The sequence below is a fragment of the Carassius auratus genome, chromosome 8 (genome assembly GCF_003368295.1).
Source record: "Carassius auratus strain Wakin chromosome 8, ASM336829v1, whole genome shotgun sequence".
Taxonomy (NCBI): Eukaryota; Metazoa; Chordata; class Actinopteri; order Cypriniformes; family Cyprinidae; genus Carassius; species Carassius auratus.
The window spans coordinates 5,854,051-5,871,157 of record NC_039250.1 but is presented as its reverse complement, the minus strand read 5'-3'; positions in this window follow the sequence as shown (position 1 = coordinate 5,871,157).

Genomic DNA, 17,107 nt, shown 5'->3' with positions numbered 1-17,107 from the left:
TATATTTGAATACATTTCATAATATATTGATGACACATATATTATATAATATATTGCAAAATATACAAATGATTGCCGCTTTCAATATATTGCAATATATTGGAAAAAATAAATATATGTAAGAATATATGCCTAATATATTACATGATATTTTCCAATATACTGCAATATATTTTTGTTTCATAAGGGATGTACGGAGGCAAACTAGGATGTAACCTTTGTCTCAAGCGTTCAATGCATTTCAGTGTGAGGTCGAACAATAGGTGAGGTCACTCCTTCGAGGCAATGTTCTGAGTGTGGTGGGAAAATAAGGGCAGGCCGTGGTGAGACCTCCTGACCATCCAGCATGACCGGCTGCTACAGCAAACAATGATGTGAAATGGAGAAGGGGAAAACAGGATCCAGAGTTTGGGAACTCCCTTTGCCTGCAATTACAACATGGTTATCTGGGTTAGAGACCTTTGGTGGGAAAAGAAAAGACACCAGATCACAGCAGGTCATATTCAGTGTTCATCACAGGTTTATCATGGGTTTATCCCAGCATAATCCCAGCACAATATATATATATATATATATACACACACACACACACACACACACACACATGCACAGTTCTGCTCACAAGTTTACATACCCCTTGCATAAGACAAGTCCACAAAACAGCGTGACTGAATTTACACAAATCAACCAGTTCAATATGCTGTTACCTGCATGATTAACAACTGTTTCCTGTTCTGAACAGTTAAACTGCTCCTATTCTTCAGAAATATCCTCCAGGCACATTCTTTGGTTTTCTAGCATTTTCTGCATATTTGTATGCTTTATAAAAATACCGATATATTACAAAAGGTAAAAAAACATTAACTTTTCATCACTTTTGAACAAGATGATGATAATGATATGTAAATGTTTCTTTTTTTTTTTCATTTAGGACTTCCCTTTAGAAGCTACCAGTATATAAGATATACAGTTGTGCTCATAAGTTTACAAACCCCATGCAGAATGTGCAAAAGATTCATAATTGAAACAAGGTGAGAAGGATCATGACAATTGCGTTTTTATTTATTTAGTACTGTCTTGAATAAGTTATTTCACATAACAGATGTTTACATATACTCCAAAAGACAAAATAATAACTGAATTCATAAAAATGACCCCACTCAAAAGTTTACATACCCTTTCATCTTAATGCTATGTGTAATTTCATGGATGATCCACAACTGCTTTTATCTATTTATTTTTACCAACAAGGGACTTGACATGAACAATTATCAAAAAATATAAAACAGTTGTGGATCATCCAGGAAATGACACATAGTATGTGAATGGGGTCATTTTTATACATTTTATAAATTCAGTTATTATTGTCTAGTGGAGTGCATGTAAACATCTGTTATGTGATATAGCTTATTCAGGACAGTACTAAATAAAAAATAACATCAATTTTCATGATCCCTCTTATTTTGTTTCAATTATTTTGATTTTGCACATTCTGCAGGGGGGTGTGTAAACTTATGAGCACGACTGTATACACGATTCCCTGAAGACAAAGGACATAAAATTTACCCCAATCTTTCAACTGAAAAGTTTACATCATGCACTTTGTAAAGAATGTTAATAAAGAATCTTTTTTAGACTTATGGTCTGAGATACAAAGATTTGTAGATCAGAAAACTGAGATTTCAACAAGATATGAAAACAATCAAACTCTCAAGTCTCCACTACATTAATCTTCAAGATAAGAGTGCTGAATGATGCATGACGATGTGTAGTTCACACATCTTCCTCACTGGCACCTCCTTCTCACACTGGCACTTCTCTCTCACACACAAAGATCCATGTGCAATTCAGCTCTGAGTCAACAGCACTGAGCTAAACTTTTCTCGCTCTGTCTGTCTTGGCCTGTGCACTATGGTAAACACCAACCAAGCAAGTGATAGCTAAGGTTAATCTAACAAAAAAGTATTTTGGTGGTAGTTTGATAAAGTGATGGTGACAGAAAGTACCATATATATATATCATGATACAAAATGATTACCATATTCCTATAACCATGCTACTTGCAATACTCAAAATTAATTCAATGAATGCCTTAGTTCTACCATATTGCATGTAAAAAAAAAATCATGCTGAAAATGTAAAAAAAATAAAAAAAATAGCTTTTGTAATTCAGTTGCAAAATGCAATTAGTGCCTAGAATGTATTGCATTTTCCCATAGAAAACCATTACAGAGAAAAAACTTCATGTTCTGTAATACATTGTGGTTTTATAACAAATTTAGTATTCAGATTATTAAGGATACATACTATGTACAGCAACATGAACCCAGAATATGAATGCAACATGAACAATTTACATGCTAAGCATTTTCCCATAGAAAACCCTTAAAGAAGGGAATACTTAACATGCATTTTTAAAGCTTTTTATCATATTCTGGGTTTGCATCATCAACAAGGTGTATATTGAATTTGATCTTTTAATAGCACTCTCTTACTTTCCTACATTAAGCCCCATTGAGCACTTTAGAATGTACCTATTTTCAGTGATTTATAAATTGTGGTGGACAATGTATACAATACAATGTATATGTTCTCATATCTTTTTTCTTCTTGTTAGAGGTGATCGAATTATTCATGGATTACAACCGATGGAAAATTGTCAGGCCTGTGCTGTAGTTCTACAGTCAATATTTTGCCCTCCATCACTCTGCGCCAGTCACATGGCTTAAAGCTGTTTAAATAGCAGTTGGAAAAAACATGAACCAGCTGCAGTAATGCATAAGGGAGGAAGACAATGTCATTGTTGAAAAAATCTGTCTGCCATCTCTCAACAAGACAAGAAACATAAAACAGGCTCTTATTTAATATTTCAGCAAGGCTTTGTAAAAGCTTGTATCTATGAAGCCAGTAATTATAAACAAACTAAGAACAAATCACCAGCATCAGCTGTCCTCTTACATTCTGAAAATGCATGGCCTTTTAAAAACAAAGTGTGCCATCACAGTCCTACAAAGAGCATACTGTTAACCAGAAACTAAAGCATCAAACCATGCTGCTTTAACATCAATTACAAACCTCTGAACATTCTGTTCCCTGGACACGTTGCTGGTACAAGTACTTGAGACACAGATCAGATGGCTGGTTCATAGGTACATTAAGGATACAGATACTCTTGGTCTTGTCTCTCTGGGCTCAGCTTTGCATTTTCTCCTTCTTGTGAAAACATCACATTTGTATTCATGTGAAGCATTTTTTGCAAGAACACAATATAAAGGAGTAATTTCATTGCAGGTCAGTAATTAATGGATCTGGATGAAAAGTCCAGCTCATGGTATAATTAAAGAAGCCGAAAGAGCAAATGGGTCACATCAGATTATTATGCAAATAGTATTGTAATTCAAATGTGCATATGTGTGTGTGTGTGTGTGTGTATATATATATATATATATATATATATATATATATATATATATATATATATATATATATATATATATATATATATATATATATATATATATATATATATATATATATATATATACATACATACACACACACACACACACACACACATATATAAACATATACTGAATATATTATAACATGGTCTGTCAGAACACGTGATTCTGATTGGCTAGCATGCATAAAAACCATTTAATGCACAGATAATCGCATATAGTGGTTCTTGGCCTCCACATTGTGTATTAAAATAGTTTATTTCACAGCTAGCCATGCATTATCCCTTATATCTAATTTTGAGAATGAGCATTCAGTCTGAAAGAAAGTCACATTCCCATGTTGTTCATTAGCCTGGTACCAAATAAACACTTCTGTAATCTTCACTTTCCTCACCTGGTCCTTGATATGTAAATATTTTACTGATAGCTTTACTGATTATACATATAATGGATTGCATGTGAATAATTAAAGCCTAATCTGTGCTGTTAAAGCCTAATCTGTGCTGTTCAAAGGAGTCCTCATTAATATGGAACATACTTGGAAAAGTTGAAGTGCAGGGGCCCTAATGTCTGCTCTAACTCAAATTGACAAGACACGCAAACAAACCTCTCCATATTTAACATGATTCCTCATGCCTCTTATATAACAGATTGCAGACAGGTTACAGACATTGTGTCGTTACGTAATAGTTGAAGACTGCAAGATCAGCCCTGCACCCTTTCTTTTGAAGTTTGATTATTAATTTATAAAGGGCAAAGAAAAAGACAAGAGGCATAATTGAGTGCAGGACAAAAAAATGTGTTCAATTTGGAGTAACTCTTGGAGACTCTTTTATTCTAGATCTGTTTGTATGAAGTATCATTAGTTTTGTACTTGTTCTTCATGAACGTACATATGGCTCTTATTTTGACCAAGAAAATTGATATTAATCCAATTTGATATGTTACTATTAAAGGCATGATGATACAGTTCACTCAGGAAAGAAAGAGAAAGAATGTTGTTACAAAACTGTTTGACTTTCTGTCCTTCCTGGAACACAAAATAGATATTTAGAAAAATGTCAACTTTCCAGCTTCTTTCATTTCAAGAGTTTCAATTCGATTGCCTTAAATGTTACAAGTTAAAAGTAATGACTGAAAAGCATTTTGATCAATAGCATGCATGCATTGTTCAGAATTTACCAATTGTGGAATGCGAGAAGGTGGAATCTACAGAGAACAGTCAAAAAATGCAAATTTGCATATATATATATGAGGAGTGTAGAGAGCATGTAAATATGAAAACAAAGCCAAAAACTGTACATTTTAGGGAACAGAAATCCCTGCCAAGACATGTCCAGGATAAAGAGGATGTATAATCAACACATTTAATTAACTGAAAATAAAAACAATAAATGTGTTCTGGGAAATTTTGGTCCACAAATTGTTTATGAAATATATAAATCAATTTCTACACTGTACAAAAAATTGCTTGGTTAAAAGCAACCCAGAGCTGGGTGTAACATGGGTTGTCTTGACCCAGCCGTTGGGTTAAATGTTTAAACCAACATTATGTCTAGTTTTACTTAACTCAACTATTGTTTACAAATTGCTATATGGCTGGCTTAAAATGAACCCAAAGTAGGTCAATTAAAAATTATTAATATAGACAGCAATAGCATCAGCAAACAGCATCAGCAATAATCAGCAATAATTAAAAGGTGAACATTTATTAATGTTTTTTTATTTAATTATTATTTATTTAACTTATTAATAAACGTTCATCTACTGAACATATTAATAAATCTTATTTTACAACATATTTTTACAATATATATATATATATATATATATATATAGCACATTTAACCCAACTACTGGGTCAAAACAACCCAACTTTTGAGTTTGTAATATATTTCATCTAGCACTGGGTTATTTTTAACCCAGCATTTTTCATAGTGTAGGTAACATTTTCAAAAATTCCTTCACCCTCCCTGCCTTCATCTTTTCACATTTGTCTCTGAGCCTCATAACTATCACTAGTGGCAGCTGTTCATCGTTGTCTCTTGGTAACATCTCAGCATGAGACGATTCCATACTGTTTTATCTATGTTTTTGTCACTTCAGGTTTGCAAAGCAAATTTTCTTTCTGCTAATGATGTACTGCAGAGGAATGGGTTAGAGGAATAATACATTAACAGTATATGGTGCTATATACTTCACAATGCTGTACACAATATATGAAAATAAAATTATTATGGCATGATATATTAAAAAACCTTAATTTCACATGTTGTAAAAAAAAAATATTGTCTGCAGCCAGGTCATTTTTTTTTTATGTTTTAAATGTCCCATGTTAACTTTGCTTACATTCTGAAGACAAGCTGCAATGACAAATGTATTGTACTACAATTTAGCATTATTTGCAGCATGGAAATGATATTGTATGTCAACAACTGCGGATCACTTTCAGATAGCATTTAAACTGCGACCTATACCTAGATTTTAAGGAGACCTGATGTAGTATAAAACACTTTCACATCAACCAAGCATGAACTCTGATGACAAATGGACTAGGGTCAACATGAATGCATCATAATTTACATCGATTTGCATACTGAGCTGTGATTGGTCTCATCTTGTGCAATTTCAACCATTTATAGATGCCTTTACACTGCACTGTGATCATGTATAGATTCCTACGTGCAGTAGACAGCATAGACGTGCATTGAGTGTCATGACAACACTCTGACGCACTCATTTACGCAGAAACACAGCCTAAAACCTAAACTTCTATTAAACTCTTATGATATTCTGTTGCTGCCTTGAACAACTTCCTTCAGAAAATGCAAATCCCCTAGCCCTCTCTTTCAGTTTCAAGCCTGAGTGAGGCAGACCAACAAATGGAGTGGAGAGATTTCAGTAACAGTTACAGAATCAAATGTCTATAGGGAACAAACAGTCCAGTCCTCATTCTCTCCACTTCCTGTATGACAGTTTACTTCCTTTCATGTCTTGTTTAGAGTGAGAGTACTAAGAGCATAACACCTGCGAGCGTTACATCAATACAACCTATTTTCTGACACTAGAGTAAGACTGAAGTGGCTGAAAATTTATTCTAATTATGTTTCTATGTTCCCTCTGTGACTTTTCTCAGTCGCTTAAAATTGCTGGTTGCCGTGGAGCCTGCCGTCATTGTGATGTGGTGGATGACTGCAGGAAGAGGACACTGAACCAGTATTAGCGAGGATGACGAACAAAAAATAGCATCTGTGTAAAAAAAAAATTGCTCAGAGAGATCTGCTCTCCTCACGCGATCGCATTAGTATTCTGCTCGTTCAGTCACCGTCTGATCCTCAGACCTCTACGTAAATCTCCTCTTCTCTCATTCCTCCTCCTCATCTCGCTTTCCTGCGTGGACCAGAGCTGTGCATCCGGTTTTATGAAGCTATAGAAATGAAAAATTGATTTGTAGAACTTACAGTGAAAAAGGGTTGAATTCATCTTCAACCCTTTAATTTGTAATTTATAATAAAAATATATATTTTGGTTATTGTAAAAGCATTATCTATCTATCTATATATCTATATATATATATATATATATATATATATATATATATATATATATATATATATATATATATATATATATATAAATGCATTTTGACAAATGACATATTTATAAATATATATAAATTCATATTTACAAAATTCTAAACTCTTTGTTATTTTCTAGCTCCATAATGTTTGGGACAGGTGGTTTTATTCAAGTCTGAATAATTAACAAGCTCTTTAGGGATTCTGGGTGAGACATGAATCAAGAAACAGGCTTCATTATGATGAAAATGCTTCCCTGCTTTCGTCTAGCCGCTGGGCCGACAGGTCTACCTGAGTCCAAACGATGCCAAGTCCAGCAGGACTGCTAGTTCTGACAACACACAGACACACAATGGCAGGGCAATAAATTGAACGTGTTTATTCTTGTCAAACCAGTATGCACAAACACAATCTCCCTATGCTCTCCTAGCAACACAATTATCCATCTTTCCAGAATCCTCTGCTGAACTGTGCCATTTAGTTTTATGTTTCAAACCCCATGCACTCAAAGGGGTTGCGTCATGTTGTGAACTTCAAAAGCAGCCCGACTTTGCATAATTCTTATACACATTATTCCATGTACTATGTTCTGGCATTAGGAGCCATTTTTTGCTTATCCGTCTCATAAAAAAAGAACGATTAGGCAATGTGTACGTCTTTGTGAAAGACACAGGGAGGGATAAAGGCCAGAGCGAGAGAAAAAGCGAGTGTCCTTTTGTAGCCCAGGAAATCAGAACAGCACAGTGTGCTTTGGAGTGGATGCGGGTTGCTCTGATGAGTCATGAGAAGAGGGAGAGAGAAAGCACCACCCCCAGTCGACTCTCTTCCTGTTAGACGCACAGAAGGAAAATATCCTGGCCAGCCCACACAAACAGGAAAATCGGAAGTCGACTGATAATGACAGCGTGAGTGGAGAAGCATATATATCTGAACAGTTGTTAGCAAAATGTTAGCAAATTTTGTAAAAAAAAAAAATGAAAATAAAACAAAAACAAAGTAGCACTCTCTCTCTCTCTCTCTCTCTCTCTCTGCGTCATTTCTGACACCTGTTTCCTGCCCCTGCCACACTTCTGTATGACCCTTATCCACCCACTGCAAACCATAACAATCCCAGCTCTCCTGCTGCCCTGCACTGCTGTGCTTCATGCTGAGGCTCACTGACTCACGGTCTGCCGTGGGAGACACATCCCATTCTGCTGCATACTGCGCTTCTGAGCTCACAGAAATGAGGACACAAATGTGTAGTTTAGCAGAATGAAAATGAGCTGTGATTATGGAGAAATTTACGAAGTCAATCACGGCCTAATTAGAATCACACATAAATGGAAATGTGCTCCTGAGAGGATGATGCTGGCAGCTATTCTTTTCACACATGACTGGCACATTGCTACACTGACATCAATGTACACAATTTTTGTTTTCTTTTTTTGTTGTAATTTAATTCAAACTGTTACAAAAATGTACTGTGGAAGAACATTTCAGGGGAAAAAATGCAACATTAGTAGTGTGAATCCATACCTAGACTTTTTTTTTTCACAAAAAGATATGAGTGCCTTGCAAATTAATTAATGCTAAGAAGTTGGCAGTGTTTGTCACTGTGTTGCTATGGTATTCAGTGGTTACTAGGGTAACTGTGACTCAATAGTAAAGGTTTTCTGAGTGGTTTTTAATATGTCACCATTCAGGGTGATTTTTTTGCATTCCATGCGGTTGCCAGTGTTGGGGAAAGTTACTTTTAAAAGCAATGCATTACTATATTATGTTACTCTATAAAGTAACTAATTGTGTTGGTTACTTTTTATAAAAACTTTTGCATTACTTTTTGTACCTTGTTTACTTTTGGTCAATTTATGCGTTTTTGAGGCGTTTTCATGCTTTTTCAGATTTAAAGGCACAATGTGTAATTTTTCGCTTCTAGAGGGCGCTTATTCAAAATAAACAAAGACCAGGTAGTTTGATGAAGCCGTGACTGAGTGTGTATTATGGGAGTTGTCGTCTTCATCCCCACAGCCGATGCAATCTGACGAGACTCGAGCAGAAATCATGTTCATGGATGAGTTAATGATTTATTACCACATAGCAGTGTTGACTGGACAGGGCTAACATGGTCATACTTCCTGGTTTTAGTAAGAACTCTAGCTACTGCATTTTGTTTATTAAGCATGCAGAACAACCACCCAATAAAGCATTACAATAATATAACCTTGAGTCATTAACGGATGGATTAACATTTCTGCATTTGACATTGAGAGCATAGGCGGTAATTTAGATTGAAAATGTTTTACAAATGTTAGAAACAAATAGCATACATAGACAGAGCAGCCATCAAGTCTTAGACAACGTTCTCGGTTATTACATGCAGAGTTTTTAGGTCCTATAATTAATACCTATGTTTTTTTCCGAATTTATTCAAGTGATTTAACATTATTAGTTTTTCACTAACCATACATAAACATTGTTATCTCAAAAACTCAATCATGTACATACATGCTGTTCTCATATTATCATAGCCCAATTTGTGCTGATTACAGTGATATTAGACTTTAGCCATTTAGATGTTTATAAGCCACTGAAAAAAAGCACAAATGTCAGGGCATGGCAAAACATCTCCAGGCCCCCAAAATACCCTTAGACCTCAGAGGGTTAATAAAGTCTGTATGGTGCCCTGGTGAGCAGTGCCGGCCCGAGCCTCTTGGGGGCCCTAAGCAGAATTTGATTTGGGGGCCCCCCTCCCACCACGCGGAGTCACCTGTGCTTCAAGATTATTGACACAAATGTCACGCTATAATGTTACATTATAAATGAATACAGTGAGGTTATGTATTAATACAAAATAAATAAATAAAAATCAATACTTAAATAACATACTTTACTCTTAAATTTCTGAATACAAACTGTCACAAAACATGAAATAAATAATTTGCAAATGTGCATTAAATGTGCAATCGTTTAGATGAAACCAAAATAGACAAACATTAATATAATAAAAATATAATGTTACAAAAAAAATTTAAAAACTTAAATAATGAAAGAAAACATGAGAACAGCTAGGATTCAACAATGACAATTGTACAACAATGACCTCAAAATTGTTCCTTGCTAGCTTTTCTGAAGGCAAAGTCACTGATGACATTGGGACAGCAGGATTGTATTGTTGTGCCCCTCTTCCTCAAATATGATGATGGAAAAAAAAAAACGACTATGGGGTGAAAATAGAACTTTAATCAAATAAAAAAAGTAAAAGAATAAATTTTATTATTTACTAATTACAATGTTAGCTCTCGACATTTACCTATGGCTATAACTTTATTGCGACTAATTTATTTCATAGTCTTAAGCATTCAGAAAGGAAAAGGAAAAATTGCAAAAGGAAATTATAAACAATAATAAAAGATAAACGGGCCTCGTTTTTACCTAAATGATTTATAATTTATTTAAATATATATATAAAATGTATAAGGTGTGCATTGTAGCTGACATCTAAATGAACATATTACAATTGTTTCATGACTGCAAGTCTTTCTCCTCAAATGCTATTGAGCTTCAAATTTGCCTTTGAGCCTATGTGAAAAAGTAGCATAATTTACATATGTCTTACAGTTTGTTAAAAAAAATATTAAACATTATATTCAATTGTGCATTATACCTGACACCTAGATGAACAATTACAGTTGTTTTTATGACTATAAGTCATTCTCCTCAAATGCTACTGACGTTAGAAAAGTGTATACCAATATCGCATGTAACTTTAGAGACTCTCGAACGTCCAACGAGTCGACAAGCCAACTTTATGTCCTTTTCTTCTTTCTCTTTTCGGCACCAGAGGGATACATCCTTTTTGTAACATGGCTTATCATTTATTACAGTGATGCGCACTTGCGGGCCGGCACGAATTGTCAATGCACGCGAGGTGTCTATACGCAAGACTCAAACGCTAGCAGACACAGCAGCAGTTGTCGGTAAATACGAATTTTCTTGTCTTTAATTATTCATTTATTCGTTCTTTATTCATTCATTCATTCATTTATATCACTTGTTTAAGTTATTTAATTGTAAAAATAAATAAATAAAGTAAAAAAAATTATTGGGGGGCCCCCTGGTGGTTAGGGGCCCTCCGAGAAATACTGAAAACATTGTTATAAATTGAAGCAGCACCTCCCCCTTTACCTTTTGAACCTGGCTCATGTTTATATATTTAATCTTGGGGGAGTAGACTTTATGGTTTGTTTAGCAATGGTTTTATGGTTTGTTTAGCTGTATTGCATCTTTTTTTTATTTGTTGAACCTCAATTAAATTGTTACTCTTAAATTGGTTGGGACATTTTTGTGACATTAGGCGGCTAGCATATGGTCGGTTTACTGTGACTAGCATTGTGCACTAGGAGGCATTCACAGTACAGGAAATACTACACTGAGTGATCGATCTCAGCCACAACTTCAGCATCTATCTATAGTGCAAGGGGCGGGTGCTTCGGATTCTAGAGACTATTTGATTGGTCAGAAGATCTGATGAGAAGATGAAGTACTGTGTGACATCAAAAAAATTTGAGCTGTTTTGGCGGATGTGATGAACTGAAAGCTTTAAATGCTTATATCTTCTAAATATGGGTTTTGTCACTGTTTTGGAGCACACTGCCTTATAGATAACCTTAAGACTAACATATTGATACGAACACCCAAAAAACTGTGATTTATGAGTTATGTTGTTGCATGGGAAACACACCCTTGGGTGGTTTTTTGAGCATTGTTATGTGGTTGCTAAACCACATAATTTGAGAAATGCAAAGCAGTTTCCAAAAGTTTGCAACAGTAACTATTTTGTTGAAAACTGTGGTTGTAAAGGTAATGACATAAACAATATAATCTCATATACAAACACAATTGAAGGGTATTGTCACTGAATACCATTTTGTGATAGAAAGTGCTCTTTACTGTTACAAGTTAACATCCTTTGGCTTCCTGAACTAGATTCAGAATTTGCTTTGTTCAGGTTTGTTAGCCAAGCCAAACGAACCATATAAGCCTATGCTAAGAGTGTAGCCACTGCTTGAACTCTCCAAACACAGAGAAGATAAATGTTTCACAAATGTGCTTACACAAGTGTCTCACTATTTACATAAAGTTTATGAAGTTTATAAAGCTGCTGAACCTGCTCCTGGTGCTGTATGTTTGTTTTTTTCACAGTTTCCAAGCACCTGGGCTGGCATGCCATAGTGCCAGCCATAGCGTATTTCATAAGCACGGCTGTTAGAACATCAGTTTATTGAAAAATAAAGCCTCTGGCCTCAGTCTCTGAGCTCGCAAACCAGATGTGACACACTGACACGGCACAACAGCTCCCGGTGATTTTTCAGCATTTCAGCTGCTGTTTGGGTTGTGTGTCATTTGAGGGGGGGCTTGAACATGTCTGTTCTTGACACATCCTTCTCAGACCTTAATGAGGAAGATCCAAGGTTCTGTCTGCCTCCGTTAAAGCTCAAGCAGACATGATCAATCTCTGCCCACAGACAGAGCTCTGCATGAATCACACACCAAACACACACCCACCCCTCTGCGTCAAGGTAAAAGCGATGTGCTATAAGCAATGATGCATAATAAGCATTTCATTTTTCAAAGTCCAGTTTTCTAATAATACTAGCCCGATTTGGGGTCATTCATGGGCACTAAAAGGTCACAGCTTCAAAAGCTTCGCAAACCTGCCAAGGGCACCATGTTGTCCACAAATCACCGAGTGGGCTGAGCATCATCTGTGCTCAATTACAGAGCATTAGCCCTACAGATCACCTGCAGGAGATCTTATTCTTCTACTTGTAAAGTTGGAGCAGTCATTGTGACCTCAACCCATCTTTTAGTAATGAGAAACTTCCCCCTCAGGACAAAATGTGAAACCTAATGAGAAACCAAAGCTAAATTTCAGTAAAATTGGGAAATTTGAATAACATTTGCTTAATGCATGTTGATAACAAATCCATACAAAATTGCTGTGAAACTAAGTGCACTAATGGTAACGTCCTTGCCACACACACACACCTACACCCACAGTATTGTTCTTTCATCCGACTGACAAACATGGGATATCCACTAGGATGCATGTCCAGGATTTCACAGAATAAATGCACACCAACATTGTTAGTTCTGCCACTGTTGACAGAAACTTTCCAACTAGCATGTTTGTCTTGGGTGTATCCAGGCCTAAGAAGAGAGCAGCTGAGCACGAATTCTTCACACTAGGCATGTTTTCCGGTATTTCAGTGAGAATTTTATCTAAGATGGCATGTGTCGTTAGGAATTTTCTTCTGTAAGCTAACACACAGTTTGACAACAAGAGCAAAATTGTTCCTCGGAACTAAGATCAGTCGTGTGTAACCATTCCTAACTCTTAATAGAATAACCCATTTCAGAAGCATAAATATTATGAAAGGGTTTACAATTAAATTATGCATCATTGTGCAAACAAATTGCATTTCTCTGTTATCAGCACATATGCCCATATGCAGCATGATGTCATCCCATTTTTGTGGTGTGTGATAGTCATTTTGTGGCAGCCTTTCTCCTGTAAGCACTGAACCTTCTCTGGTAAAGATGCATTCAGACCACTTGTGGCCTAAGGGGGATCACTTTTCCCCAAAGCCCTGACAAAAACAGACACACATTAAACTCTGTTCACTGATAACATTTGAAATGGCCTTTCTCGGAAATCATATGGTTCAGAAAGTCAGCATGCCCCAGGGATTTGGAAATCTCAGGTATTTTTAAGGCTGAGAAAACTAGAATAGAATAAAAATAATTGGAAGATTGTTAAGTGCCAGTTTCACTAGCAAAAAACATGTGTTTTTTAGACATGATGTCATGGTAATACTTCAATTTTTGTACATGTAGCACGGCATTATGATATTCTTTGAAGAAAAAAATAAATAATATGGTAGTCACTTAATACCATGGTATGCATTAATGTACCATGATGTCACCCCCCCCCCCCCCACACACACACACATACAATACATTTTCAATACCATATTATTTTTGTACACTACTATTCAAATGTTTGGGTTCAGTAATTTTTTTTTATTTTTTTTTTATTGAAAACGCCATATCAGAAGGATCATGTGACACTGAAGGCTGGAATACTGGATGCTGAAAATTCAGCACAAGTTGCATCACAGCACATAAAAATATGTAAAAGTACCAGTTATTTTAAATTGTAATAATATTTCAAAATATGAATATTTTACAGTATTATCCAATACATGTATCCTTGGTGAACAGAGGCAGCTTTCAAAAATGTTTTTAAAAATCTTACCAACTCCAAAATTGCTAATCAATCATTGACACTGTATATGGACCATTACCATCTGATACCATTACTGTACCGCAGTACTTTTTGGCAAGGCTCAACTGAGCCTTTTAACAATGAGCCCATCAGTTTATTAGGCTAAAGTGAGACATGACATCATGTTTTACATTGTCAAAAACTGTTCAGACAGGCCTTACGCTGAACATCTCTGACAAAGTGTTGAAAAAGGAGTGATATGAAAACAGCGCTCCATTTTATAAATAAGTAACTTTGTTCTGTTCAAGATATGATTTCTGACGTCAGCAACTAGATTGGGCTTGTAAAGCAAATGGGAAGCCACTGTGCGTGTGTATGTGGGAAGCTTTGGCATTTTCAGAAACAAGAAAGTTATTCATAGTAAGACAATGTTGCCAATTGGGTTGGTTCCACGTGGAATACATGTGATTTGGGGCCCAAAGGAGTTCTTCTCCCAAGACTGAAGGCAAGGAAACAATGTGAAACATCCCTTTTTGAGTTTCACAGCACTGTTGGTACAAACCTCTTTGACTGATATCTGAGAGCATATTTTTTTTTTGATCGAAATGTCAAGTACGCTGTGGATTTGATTACTCGAGTGATTGCAATATGCCTTGTCCAAATTATTTGAAAATGTTTCATCTTCCTACGTCAGATCGCTTCAGTGTACCCTCCATACACCGTTAACTCTTTCTTTAACTTCCAACCACATTGTATTTCTCCCTAAGCAAACTCACAGTGTGGTAGAGAGTGGGCTTATGAAAATTATTTTCGGTTGAAGTTCAAACGCCTGAACTCTTCTGATTATTGATTTATTTCCCCTTCTGCTTTCCTTTCAAGATGAATTCCACCCTTACAGGGTCAAATGTGAAATCCGAGGGATGGATCAGTTTGGGAAATGATATAGCGCTTGAACTAAACAACATTTCATCTGGTTCTCAAGCCTGTGATGAATCTGTGAAGCCCACACATCAGCGCAACACGTGCGTAACCAGCACAGCTTTGTGACATTACTTCAGAAGGTACGTCGCACACATGCACACACGCATAAACAAATGCCAGAACAAACACTGGAGCACATATGCATAAACACGCTCACATCAACACATGCATACACCTCCATGGAGACGTTTGCCTGGCTGCAGAGTTGGCAGATCATTTTCTAAAGGAGTATTTGAGTCATCCTTGCTGAAGATTTGGCTTGTTAAAAGCCAGATTTATTTTTTTCAAAGGTCAGGAAGTAACGCAATGTCTTTTAAAACAGCATGGTGACAAACCAAGTATTACTTCCCTAAATAACTTTATAAAAGATTTGTAGAATTCTGATTATGTCCGTGTGCTAATATTGAGAAATGCAGTGAACAATAATTCCACTATTCTTGTACTGTATTTAATTTTGTGCCCACTGGGAGTATGGTGAGGACAAACACTTAGAAAGCACTTATATTTAGTCTATTTTTAAATTTAAATTTAGCTTTAATAGCTAATTCATTCTCTTTCAAGATAACCTGTCAAATGGTTTTACAAAAATTCAAGGAACACTGGCATCAAAACATAGTGAGCTTTTGTGTTGTCTTTCAGACAATTGCTTGATTGTGGGGGTTTTGATCCCAAGATAAAAGGGGCTAAATATATTCCACTTAGAATACGATGTTCCAGTAATATTCATAATTCTCTGTTTGAGGTGTGTCTAGGTAATATTCTTATATGTTTCCTGGGAGTTTGCCTAAAAAGTTTCCTTTAATTGTAAGATGGAAGTAGTTTATTTGAGATGAAATTCTACACGAATGTGTCATTCATTTGACTTCCCAAATAATATTGTAATGTTTCCTCCTCCTATTATCCATCTGATGACTATTCTAGAAAGTTGACATCATAGTTGTATATTGTATGCTTAAGTAACTTTACATAGGCTTTTTGATGATGGGCCTTGCCCTCTTTGTCACTCTGTAAACTGTCTGATTGTGTTACTTAAAGGAATTGAACAAGCTATCTGCAATGTGAAATACTGCTGCAAAGTGAACATTTTAAATACATAATAAATTCAAACAATGGAATGTAGCCTTCAAGTACTTTTCAGTTAGCTACATAAATATTCAGAATAAAAGTAGATAGCCAGCAATTAATTGAATTTACTTCCTTTAAGTGGGTGTGTGTGTGTGTGTGTGTGTGTGTGTGTTACCTTTTCAACAGTCGGCTGCATCTCAATTGCAAGAACTGCAGAAATCTATTTTACATTAGAATTGTGTCCCGTCTTTTTACATTCACTAATTAATATCACGCTGTAAGCATTCTGAACAAAAGCACTTAAAATTCCACTCATAGTATGTTCCTAACAGCAAGACGCTGCTTTCAGGACCATAAGCGCAAAAACTATTTATTACAGAGCATGCGGTTGTGTGCAAAGATGAACTGCCTGTGTGTCATTCAAACTACAGGTGCATCTCAATAAATTAGAATGTCGTGGAAAGGTTCATTTATTTCAGTAATTCAACTCAAATTGTGAAACTCTGTGTACTAAATTGTATTGTACTCAATACTTGGTAGGGGCTCCTTTTGCTTTAATTACTGCCTCAATTCGGCGTGGTATGGAGGTGATCAGTTTGTGGCACTGCTGAGGTAATAATATATTTTAATCTCATCTGCATTGTTTGGTCTGTTGTTTCTCATTTTCCTCTTGATAATACTCCATAGATTCTCTCTGGGGTTCAGGTCTGGTGAGTTTGCTGGCCAGTCAAGCATACCAACACCATGGTCAT